Raw genomic sequence first — 12,363 nt, forward strand, 5'->3', positions numbered from 1 at the left:
CATTCTCTTGGGCACCATGCTGGTCCATGCCAACGCTGAGGGAGCATTTTGTGCCCACTCCTGTCTGCCTTCATGTGAAGATACAGCTAAAGAAACAGCCGAGGCCTGTGCAGGTAAGAGCAGTGGGGCGGTGGGGGCCAGGCTGGGTGGACTTCAATAGACGACGTGGAGGGAACATTTATTATTTATGCAATTTTCCCTCATGGTCGTCTGTCGAATCCCCGAACCCGGCCCCACCAGCCCACCGCTCTTACCTGCATGGGCCGCGGCTGAAAATAAACCAACAGCAGCTGTGCGCATTGATTGCTGGCTGCAGGAAAGTTACACCACATGCACATTCTAAGCCAGATGCCTGTCCAGACAGCTGGCTTCAAGAGATGTAAGAGGGCACTAGGACCACGTCACATATCCCAGACATGGGGCATTATTATATTTGCTTAAAAAATACGATGAGAGTGAGTTTATGGTTAAGATCTAAAACCAACCATCACCTGCCATTGCTCAATTATAGCTTGCTCTAAAAACACCTAGCATGCAAACCTTATCTCACACCCAAATTCATCTCTCATGATCTCACCCTTGATGTAACTGATGACTTCTGTAGGACTCTGTGTCCTCTACCACTGTTAGCCAGTGCTAAAGTGCGTCTGCTCATTCCATCAAACATGGTAACATTGGCTGAATGGCAAATTTCATGTACCTAAAAGTCCCTAGTAAAGTGATATACCATATACGCAGGTCCTGTAAATTAAGTGCTACCATTGGGCCACCCACTTGAGTAACCCTTGAAACATGTCCCAGGCCTGCCATTGCTCCCAAAATGCAGTTTTAAACTCCCAAATCAAATTGGCAATATAGCCCCTTTGCCAAGCCTTAAACTCACCTTTTATTGCATATAAGTCACCCCTAAGTTAAGCCCTGGGTAGCCCATAGGGCAGGGTGAATAATAATTAAACGTTCTGACATGTACTTTTACGTTTTACATGTCCTGTTAGTGAAAAAAACCCTAAATTTGTTTTTCAATACTGTGAGGCTCACTTCTCCAATAGGATAACATAAGGTTGCCTTATTATATGTAATAAGTGCTAATATTTGATTGGGAACGGGTAACGATTTCATGTTTAGTGTCTGAGAAATTGCAATTAAAATCTTCTTCGATGGTAAAGCCGGATTTCAAGTTACAATTTTGAAAATGCCAATTTTGGAAAGTTGGTATTTTCCTGCCCTAATGATTTGATGCCTGTAGTCTGTTACTAGGTCACATGATTGGGTTTAGGTGGCAGTTGGACTTTGTTTATTTCTCCCAGACAGCCGTACAGTAGAGGAATTCGGTATGTTTGGATGGGCCATCAGACTGCAGTTTGGGGTGGAGCCCCACTTGCAACTGAAAAGGTTGTACTCTTCCTTCACACAAAGGACTTATCACCCCACCATTTTTCATGCTGCCAACTTAGAGCCGTACAAAAGGGGGTGGTGATGGACGGAGCATCAGAACCAATCAAACACTCACACCCAGTCAACAGATCCGGGTTTGATCCATCACCATTCTTTAGCCCACTCTGCCACCCCAGTTCAGACATGGCCATATGCAAATCAGTCTGACCCTGTGCCTCATGGGAACAGTCCAGCCCGAACTGCCAAGCCATGCCTTCCCTGGACCGGAAACAAGCTTCCTAGGACCGGTTTCTGGCATTTCAGCCGTCTTCAGCCAGGCTTGCTTGAATCCAGTGGCCAAGTGAGCAAGGGACTCACGTCTGAGCATACCCTGCCAACTTATGGCGAACAAAGCGGTACAAAAGAGTGTGGTGATGGACGGAGCATCAGAACCAATCAAACACTCACACCCAGTCAACAGATCCGGGTTTGATCCATCACCGTTCTTTAGCCCACTCTGCCACCCCAGTTCAGACATGGCCATATGCAAATCAGTCTGACCCTGTGCCTCATGGGAACAGTCCAGCCCGAACTGCCAAGCCATGCCTTCCCTGGACCGGAAACAAGCTTCCTAGGACCGGTTTCTGGCATTTCAGCCGTCTTCAGCCAGGCTTGCTTGAATCCAGTGGCAAAGTGAGCAAGGGACTCACGTCTGAGCATACCCTGCCAACTTATGGCGAACAAAGCGGTACAAAAGGGGGTGGTGATGGACGGAGCATCAGAACCAATCAAACACTCACACCCAGTCAACAGATCCGGGTTTGATCCATCACCGTTCTTTAGCCCACTCTGCTACCCCAGTTCAGACATGGCCATATGCAAATCCGTCTGACCCTGTGCCTCATGGGAACAGTCCAGCCCGAACTGCCAAGCCATGCCTTCCCTGGACCGGAAACAAGCTTCCTAGGACCGGTTTCTGGCATTTCAGCCGTCTTCAGCCAGGCTTGCTTGAATCCAGTGGCAAAGTGAGCAAGGGACTCACGTCTGAGCATACCCTGCCAACTTATGGCGAACAAAGCGGTACAAAAGGGGGTGGTGATGGACGGAGCATCAGAACAAACCAAACACTCACACCCAGTCAACAGATCGGGTTTGATCCATCACCGTTCTTTAGCCCACTCTGCCACCCCAGTTCAGACATGGCCATATGCAAATCAGTCTGACCCTGTGCCTCATGGGAACAGTCCAGTCCGAACTGCTCCGTCCATCACCATCCCCTTGTGTACCGCTGGTCTAGAATGTTGGCATATGTTGTTGAAGTCTGGGAACCTGACAGTAATTGTATACAATTACCACACCAAACTTGACAGACATTCTTCTTATCCAGATACAAAGTAGCACCCTAGAAAGCTAGAGGCATACCTGGATCCAACAAGATACACCATGTTCTGGATTTATCTACATATTGGTGTTTGAAAGACTATAAAATGCACTAAGAGGGATTCAATAAGAAGAACATTTTATATCATGATCAGTATGGTCAACTGGAAAGCTGGATTACCCTGTTCTGGTGCCTGTCTTAACCCTAACTGCAGAAGAGAAATGTTTACTTGTGTTTTTACCAGCATCTTGGCTGTGGTTAACTTGTCTAAGGTAGATACTACACGGTAGATACTACACAGGATTCTTGGTGTTGCTTCTCTGGACAATTATAAACATTATACAGTACCTTTCTAACTGCCAACAATATTTTTATTACCAGAATTTGAAAGTCTAATCACCCTCTAAATATATCCCTTGGAAGACAATTATGATGAGGAGTAACCAATATCCTAAGACCCCTAATGGTTGCATCATACACTCTTAAATCACTGCCATGCAATGTTAAACCTGTCAGCATTATGCCATCTTCCTCAAGCTTTTGCCTTACTCCTCTATCTTTTTGCTAATCTAAGTTTTGTTGGCATTAGGACTCTCTGCACTTTACCACTGCTGATAACGTTATCACCAGGAAAAAGCTGCTCTGAGAATCAAGGAGAAACAGGAGTCAAACAGTTTGTCTATCCTCCCAAGGTGCACAGACGGCCAACTGACTTAGCAGCAGCTTCCACTACATTTTCTCGCAGCAGAAACCCTCTTCATCAGTCCTTTGCCAAAAGACTATCTGGCCTCGTGGAACTCTTGTAAGCTGCAGCCTCCAGCCTTGTCCCGCTGCAGATTTTATTTTAAAAAAGTGCCAAAGTCTGCATGAAAAAGTCTTTCAAACCTTTCAGAAAAAGCCTTTCCCTGCTGTACTTTACCTTCTCAAGAGACTTTTTGTAAAAATTTCTAAGTCTGAAGGTAAGCTCTGACCGAACCCAATCCACTTTTTGCATTCGAATTGTGCTCCTTTGTGTCGGCGATATTTTTCAACTTTGACCCGGTCTTACACGACTAGATGTACGTTGTTGGCACTTTGATCTTTTAGACACCAGTTTTTACATTAACCTTTAAAAATGAATTGCTTTTGTGGCAAGCTACCACAGTGTTAAGCCCAGGATGATTTAGTGTCTTTTATAGTTCACCCTAGCAATGTGTAAAGTATTTATGCAGCACACAAACAGTAATAATGTGAAAACACAACACAAAAAAATCCCACACTGAATTAGAAAATCATAATAAATTATTTGACACCAAAACAACAAAACTCCAATCAGTAGAACCAGTGTTAAGAATGTTTAACTTTTATCTGTAAAAACTAGTGCCTAGATGATCAAAGCGACAACCTTGGACAACTGGTCGCACGAGACTGGGTCAAAGTTGAGGAAATGTAGCCGACTGCGATGGAGTGTCCTTCGGATAAAAGAAGTGGATTGAGGTCAGTAAGCGCAAACCCTCGATCTTAAAAGAATTTTCAGGAAACATTTTCTGAGAAGGTGAAGTTCAGTGGGGCAAGGCTGCAGGAGGTATCCGAGGAGGGTTGTCATCGTCGGGGAGCCTCTTGATGAAGTTCCAGTAAAGATTTCTACATTCAGACTCAGTCACTTTTTTGGAAGTTGAAAATCTCCAGCAGGGGAGGCAGGAGGCTGTAGCGAAGGACCGCTAATCAGGATTTGCTGCTCTGGGGAGGAACGTAGTCGGAGCAGCCGTGAAGTAAAGCCAACTGGCAATGCACTTTGGTGGATAGGTGAGTAGGTGGTCCAGCTCTTCCCTCAGTTCTCAGAGCAGTTTTATAGCCAAAAAACATCTAAAATGCATGTTTGGGGTTTTGGCTATCTGGGCACCGTTAGCACCGCAACCAAGAGTCAAGGATTGGTGGGGCTTCATTTGGGGGTTCAGGGCCCACTCAGGCTGACTCCAGGTGTGGTTTCAAGATCGTGGTTGCCGTTTATGTCCGTCCCTGTGGCTCTGAACAGAAGGTCAGAAAACTAGATCTGGGAGTTACTCAGATAGTCCTCGATTGAGGTAAAAATGCAGGGCTGGCCTCAGAGGGTTCAAGACAGGCTCCAGGCAGCAATGCAGTCCTTTCTAGGTGCAGCAAATCAGTCTTCTGGAGTTCACAGCAAGCAACAGCAGCAGGTCAAGAAAGTGAACTGAAGAATGAGTCTGAGGGCCCTATACTTTTTTATCTGGAGCCTCCTCTGAAGTTGGGAGAATTTCTAGAGATTTCTATTTGAAGTGCTTTGAACTTCTTGACTTTCCTGCTCTGGCTCCAAGCTGGCTGCAGAGACAATGTGGAGGCAATGTGACAAGCCCTGTGTGTGATGGCAGAGCACAACCTATTCAGTTGCAGTTGGGGCTGTGCCCAGCTCTGCCCACCTCATCCTGCCAGCTGATGGCCCATTCAGGCACACCTAATCCATAAATTGTGTGACTGTCTCAGAGGAATTTAAAAAGTCTGTCAGTTACACCCAGTCATGTAATCCAGCAGAGACTGCAGGTACCAAATGGCTAAGAGCAAGAACATTTTCAAAATTGTAATTTAGATCCGACTTCATCATTAAAGATTTTTCATTACAGTTTCACAGGTACCAAACATGAAATACTTACCTGGTCCCAATCGAAAGCTAGCATCAAATGTAATAAGGCAACCCAATGGTATCCTATGGGACAGGTAAGCCGCGCAGTATTGGAATATTATTTTTAGAGGTTTTTCACTATCAGGACATGTAAAACCTAAAGATACATGTCCATCCTTTTTAATTGCAATTCACCCTGCCCTATGGGCACCTAAGGCCTACCTTAGGGTGATGTATCATCAATAAAAGGGGAGTCCAAGGCTTGGAAGGGATTCATATTGTGAAGTAAAATTGGCAGTTTAAAACTGCATTCAGGCTGCAATGGCAGACCTGGGACATGTTTTAAGGGGCTTATTAGGTGGTTGACACAATATGTGCTTCAGTCCAACTAGTAGGATTTAATTTGCAGGCCCTAGGTTTTCGGTATACCACTCTACAAGGGACTGATAAGTAAATTAAATATGCCAATCAGTGTAAACAAATGAAAACATGTTTAGGGGAGTGAGCACAAGCACTTTAGCACTGGTTAAAATTGGTAAAGTGACAGAGTCCTAAGGCTCATCACCAGGCCGATTGGCCTTCCTGAGGTAGTTTGAGAGGGAAGAGCTGACACTTGTACCTAGATAGGGCTGTACCTGTCCTCACACAAAGAACTGCATACCCCCCTGTAGTGTGTCTGGAGAAAGTGCAGGAATGGCTGGGCCCTTGTGATCTTCAAAGGCCTCTTTGATGTCTCACCCACTTCAAAGGCACATTTCGGTGTAGGTACTAGACCCCTGACCACCACCAAATTAGATCTTTGCTGGACCAACGGACATTCTGCCTGAAATAAGAGCTGCTGTGCTGTAGGAGGGACTGTTGCTTTGCTGACTGCATTGCTGTGCATCAGGATGGAAATAACACTACCCTTCCCACTTTGTGTAACTGCCTAGAGGAAATGCACAAAGCCCAGCCGTCACCCAACCCAGACGTGTATTCTGAGACAGGCAGAGGCACAGAATGGTTAAAGTAAGAAAATGCCAGCTTTCTAAAAGTGGCATTTTAAGACTTACAATTTAAAATCCAACTTTACCATAAGTTGTGATTTTAAAGTTTGAGTCCACAGACACCAAACTCTAAATTTATATCTGATCCCAATTGAAAATTACAGTTAAAATGTGTTTAAAGCAATCCAAATGTAACCTATGGGAGAGATAAACCTTGCAGTAGAGAAAAACACATTTAAGAGTATTTCACCACCAGGACAAGCAAAACTTAAGCGTACATGTCCTACTCTTTAATTACACTGCACCCTGCCCATGGGGCTACCTAGGGCTTAACTTAGTGGTGACTTACATGCAATAAAAAGGAGGGATTGGGCCTGGCAAATAGGTTAACTTGCCAGGTCAAAATGACAGTTTAAAACTGCACACAAAGGATCTAAAATGCCATGCCTGAGCCATGTTTAAAGGGGCTACTGAGCGGGTGGCACAATCAGTTCTGCAGGCCCACTTGTATTTAATTTACAGGATCTGGGCACATATAGTGCACACTTCTAGGGAGTAAATTAATTATGGCAATTGTGGATAAGCAAAAGTCACAATGTTTTGAGTGCAGAGCATATGCACTTTAGCACTGGTTAGCAGTGGTAAAGTGTCCAGAATTCTAAAGCAAGCAAAGATTAAGTCAGTAAAAGAGGAGGTCAGGAGGATAAAAGTCTGGGGAAACCACGCCAAGGATGCCAGGTCTAACACGTGTCCACCCACCTGAAGGTATGGCGAGCTACCCAACCCCTTGGGAATTCTCTTCACTAAGGAAAAAGAACCTGGAGAGACGATCAGCATTGGCATGGTCTTTGCCAGGATGGTGTTCCACAGTAAAGTTCATTTCATGTAGGGAGATGGACCACCTCAACAGTTTGGTATTCTCATCCCTCATCTTCATTAACCCCCAGAGGGGCCTGTTTTCTGTCTGAACCCGGAAGTCAGTGCCAAACAGTTATGGCCTTGCTTCTTCAGTGCCGAGACCACAACATAGGCTTTCCTTTCTATTGTGGTCTGCCTCTGTTCCCTGGGAAGTAGCCTCCTACTGATGAAGGCTACAGTTTGGTGCAGGCCCTCTTCATTTAGCAGTGAGAGCATGGCCCCTATGTCATGCTCTGTGGTATTGATCTGCACAAAAAACTCTTGGGAGAAATCTGGGCCTTGAGCATGGGTGCCAAGCACATGGCTTCATTCAGGGCCTCAAGAGCTTTCTGGCACACCTCTGTCCAGATGACCTGATGTGGCTGCTTGTTGGAAGTCAGCTCTGTCAAGGGGGCAACACTTGTGCCATACCCCTTGATTAATCTCCTGTAATATCCAACGAGGCCTACGAAGGCTCCCACCTTTGCCTGGGTTCTGAAGTTAGAATGGTGTCAAATTTTGGCTGTAAGAGCTCCACCTTGCCGACTCCTACTTGGAGTTCCAGGAAGACCACAGAACATGACCCTATTTGGCACTTACTGGCTTGATAGCCAGGCCTGCGCTCTGCATAGCCAAAGCACTTCCTGGAGGTGGTTCACATGCTCCTCACAACTAGAGCTGAAGCCTGCAATGTCGTCTATGTAGGTGGTACTTGATGGAGCAGGTAGTACAACATTTTGTATACCTCCCCCATTCTGCATGAAAATACTAATCATAATATTATTAAATGAGTTTGCATGAATATTAAACCAGCATTACTAATATCCAAATTACATGTGGGATTGCATATTGCATGGCTAAATAACCTTTATGACTAAAATCCATACGCATACTAACAGTAGTATATGTAATAAATAGAATACTGCATGATATATGTTGCTTTTGAGATGTCTTTGTAATGTTGCTTGAGAGGAGGACCAAAAGGGTGACTATAAATGCTTTAAATGTTGCTATACGCTAGATAAATACAAGCACATAGAGGGATTTGTGAGGGGTTAACATTAGATTTATCATTTCTATGCATTAATTACTCTTTTGTGTTTGTTTCGCTTAAGTTGGCGTTTGGGCCTAAATCTCAAAATGTCCACCAACGTGACACGACGAAGTGGCCACTGTCCCACGAGGCATGGAATGAAGAGCGCAGAAGCGACAAAGTCTTCCAGACCTCATCATGAACCCTGATCCTAGTGTTCTCAAACAAGGTCACTGTGGGATGACGGCCAGGACGAAAGACAATGGACGTCCACAGTAAACCAGAACGGACCGATATTAAACGTACTCATGACATCACCCCTTGAACTGTACCAAAGTCCCAAAAAGATTCTATTGGACGATCCCAACCAACCAATCACGACCGTATTAAAATAACGAAATGTATCTTCTTGCTTTGATTTTATTATAAAAATGCTCGGTAGAATAGAGAGGACAGTTCTTATCACAATCGTTCTTTCCGATGACAACGACGACGACGGTGACGCTACGCGAACTCTACTACTTAGGGTGACTGCTGCATTTCCTGAATCCTAGATGGTCCGGATGCTGCCCAATTGCCTAACAACTGCAAACTTTTCCTAATTCTATGGGCACTGACAGATGCTTGCACGTCTCTGGTCTTTACCTATTCTTTGAGACTGTAGCGTGCTGAGCAAAGAACTTTGAACTTTTAGACGAATGACGACAGATCCAAGTATGCAGACCTAATGATTTAGAGGACTTCAGATAGCCAGATTAGGTAAATATGATGTTCTGCGATTTACTTGAAATTTGATATAAACTTTCAAAATGCAAACCTATCCTTTCAAGAAATTTTAGATAAACAGATATTGATCAACAAAAATTGAGTTTGTGGTTTATTAAGAAGGATAAGATCTAAATCTTGAAATGTGTTTTAGCTGATTCTAGATCACCATCAACCAATCCAACTATTTGGTCCATTGACCACGTGGGAGGAGTGCCTTGATGATCAGGAATGAGATCTGTAGGTGGAATGGGTATTGATGTATAATTTGTAAATTAATTTTTCTTTCCCTATAGGTTATAAGGTGTTCCCCCACATGTCGAGCGCTCGAACCGCTCATCCCTCCAACTGCGTGCAGATCGGTGAATGGTTTGTGTGAGTGTTGGTGTTATGGGCCCCACCAATGACTGTATGTGTGAATGAGTTAGTGTGACGTTGGGTCTGCGTTACCAGGGTTTCGGCGCTGCATTTTCTTTTTTTTTTAAGTTCTCCAATCCAAACCAGCCAGGATCGGAATGACCTGTTTATGGCATGTGGCAGGGGAGTTCTTCAACCCAAAAGGCATGACCCAGAATTTTAAGTGGCCTTCTGGTGTTGAGAACGCTGACCTCTCTTCAGCCCCCTCAATGGTGGCAATCTGCTAATACCCAGAAGTTAGGTCAAACCTACTGAGGGACTTGACAGCTCCAAGCAGATCAATGAGCTTATCAGATCTGGGTATGAGGTGTGCATCATTCCAGGTGACTGCATTGAGACCACAGTAGTTCAGACATAAACTACGTTCAGGTGTGACACTTTGAGAGTCAAACTTGGAAACCAAAACCACTGAGCTGGACCATCGGCTTTTGAGGGCTCAATAACCCCTAACACCAGCATCTTGGAGACCTACTCGTCCTCGTTGATGCTAGTCCTCACCTTATCAGACAACTGGAAAATGTAGATCTTTACAGTAATATTTAATTATGGTAATTGTTTATTTTTTGTGTGTGGGGTTTTACTTTTATAGGGGTAAATGGTGGGGATTAAATACATTTGAATTACTTTATATTTAGTAGTTTAATAGTAATAGTTTTTTTAATTGAAAAGAAATTTTAATTATGTAATTAATATTTTACAGTGCATCCCTCCAACTGCGTGCAGATCGGTGAATGGTTAGTGTGAGTGTTGGTATTACGGGCCCCACCAATGACTGCATGTGTGAATGAGTTAGTGTGACGTTGGGTCTGCGACGCAAGGAGGATACCGGTACGGGTTTTGTTTTCCCCGTTACCAGGGTTTCGGCGCTGCATCAGTTTTTCTGGTAGCAAGATGATGGTTATATTGTTTTGGTTTGGCGATTATTGCTTGTAAATTGCTTATTGATTATTGATTAGCATTGGTTTATGTATTAACACTCTATGTTGAGACACGTCGAGTTTTATGTTGTTTGACGGCTTCTGGGAGGTAGGAAGTCAGAAGTTTGTAATGGTTCCGTAGTAGAGCAGAGGTAAGCGCTGATCTCTGGAAAGACGGAATTGTTGTTGCCCTGTAGGTACACAGGGAAAACGTGTGACGATTGGAGTTGCACAACGCATTGTCTGGGTTCGATTCGGTAACATCGTTGTGTGTTGTCATTAGATACATTTTCTGTATGAGAGAAGTGTATGGTAGCGAAGGTCACCTATGAAATTTTGGTCTTAAGTACCAGGAGTCCAAAAGGAGCTCTGATAACGCTTATCACTGGAAAGGTAATAGGTGTTCCCTATGCTTGTTAGAAGGATAAAGTAGAGGGAAGTGCTACTTTATTAACGAATGTCATACTTCTGTAGTAGGACAGACTGTTCACTGTTCTCGGGAAAGACAGAATTCTGTGTGAATGTACTACATTTTCTGTGTGAAAGTGCGTGAATGAAAAGGCATTCAGGTTAATTGTGAAACTCTGGTTTTATTTCTCAGGAGCATTACGTCTCCAACTAGGTGTCTTAATTCTGGAGAAAGGGTTAGCTAATGTTTGTTAGAGGGGTAAGGTAGAGGGATGTGCTACTTTATTAACGGAAGTAACGATTCTGTAGTAGGGCAGAGGTAAGCACTGCTCTCGGGAAAGACGGAATTCTTGTGAAAAATGTAATTGACTGTTCTTTGGTTAGCGAAGCGGAAAATGGTGGTGTTTTTATGTCGTTACAAACAGATTTTGAGTAAAAGAGAACGTAAAGAAAAGTTACCGATAAATTTTGTAAAGGAGGGGTCAGCAGAAGCAGGAGCAGGAGCTGCAACAGCGAGAAAAGCTGATATCAGAAAGACCGCACTGAGATTGGCTAGCCAGTGAGAAAAGTAGACGCCCCTGATTGGTGAGTTAGTGTATGCCGCGCTAGGAGTGGAGAATTACAGGGTGATGGAGACGCTGCTGATTGGTGCGTAAGTGTGAGACGCGCTGGCATTGGAGAAATTGCAGAAGTAATATAGTAGCTCAGGATTGGTGCATAAGCGTGAGTCGCGCTACGATTGGCTAAAACAACAGAATAGTCGTAGAGAGAATCTAGCGATATACGGAAGACAAATGATGTATTACGATCCACCAGAAAAAGAGAAAAAGTCCTGGTTTGGGAAAATGAAGAGTTTATTTAAAAAGGATAAACTGATTAAGACTAGAGAGGGACAGTTGCTTCCTCCACCGAAATCGCCCTCATCCTTTATGGTTGGAAAATATGGATATCATACATGTATTTGGTTGGACAATTGGGCGAAGTACACAAAAGATGATGGAGTTTTAGCATTTCCAGAGCATGGTTCATTTAATTTAGCGGTTTTGAGAAACTTGAGAGAGAGAATGATGAATCTAGAACCTCAACCTAGACCGACACAGTTTGAAGCATTGACGGAATGGGAAGATGAGATGCATGACAGAGAAACACAGAGGATTGGCGGAAGGTATAGGTACATGTTTGGTAGATCACATGGACAGGAGAATCATGATGACAGAATGAGAAGATGGCGCAGTGCAAGTATGGCTGATGGTTTGTTTCCTGTGAGACATATTGAAGATGTTAGTGGTAGAAAATGTACGGAAAAGAGACATAATATAGAGTCAGGAGGGTATGGAGTGAATGAATCGGAGGATGATGTTCTTGACTACATGTTTTAGAAAAACCCACCCCGTATCAACCAGATTCTGACATGTTGACACCAAGTGCCCCAATGAGAGAGACTTTGCGAAGCATTAAGACTGAACTAGTACCCCAAGAGTTAGGGAGAAATAATTCTTTCAGAGAAGTAGAGAGAAAACAGGATAATAAGGTAAGTAGTGAAAATTCAGCAGAATTAGCAAAAACAA

The 12,363-nt window shown here is 43.9% G+C and overlaps 1 protein-coding gene across 1 annotated transcript in view; it reads right to left on the reverse strand.

Moving 5' to 3' along the window:
- Positions 1–12,363, reverse strand: part of KNDC1 (kinase non-catalytic C-lobe domain containing 1) — a 575,645-nt gene that overhangs the window by 238,056 nt on the left and 325,226 nt on the right. The window lies entirely within an intron of this gene.

The sequence above is a fragment of the Triturus cristatus genome, chromosome 1_2, assembly GCF_964204655.1.
Source record: "Triturus cristatus chromosome 1_2, aTriCri1.1, whole genome shotgun sequence".
Classification (NCBI taxonomy): domain Eukaryota; kingdom Metazoa; phylum Chordata; class Amphibia; order Caudata; family Salamandridae; genus Triturus; species Triturus cristatus.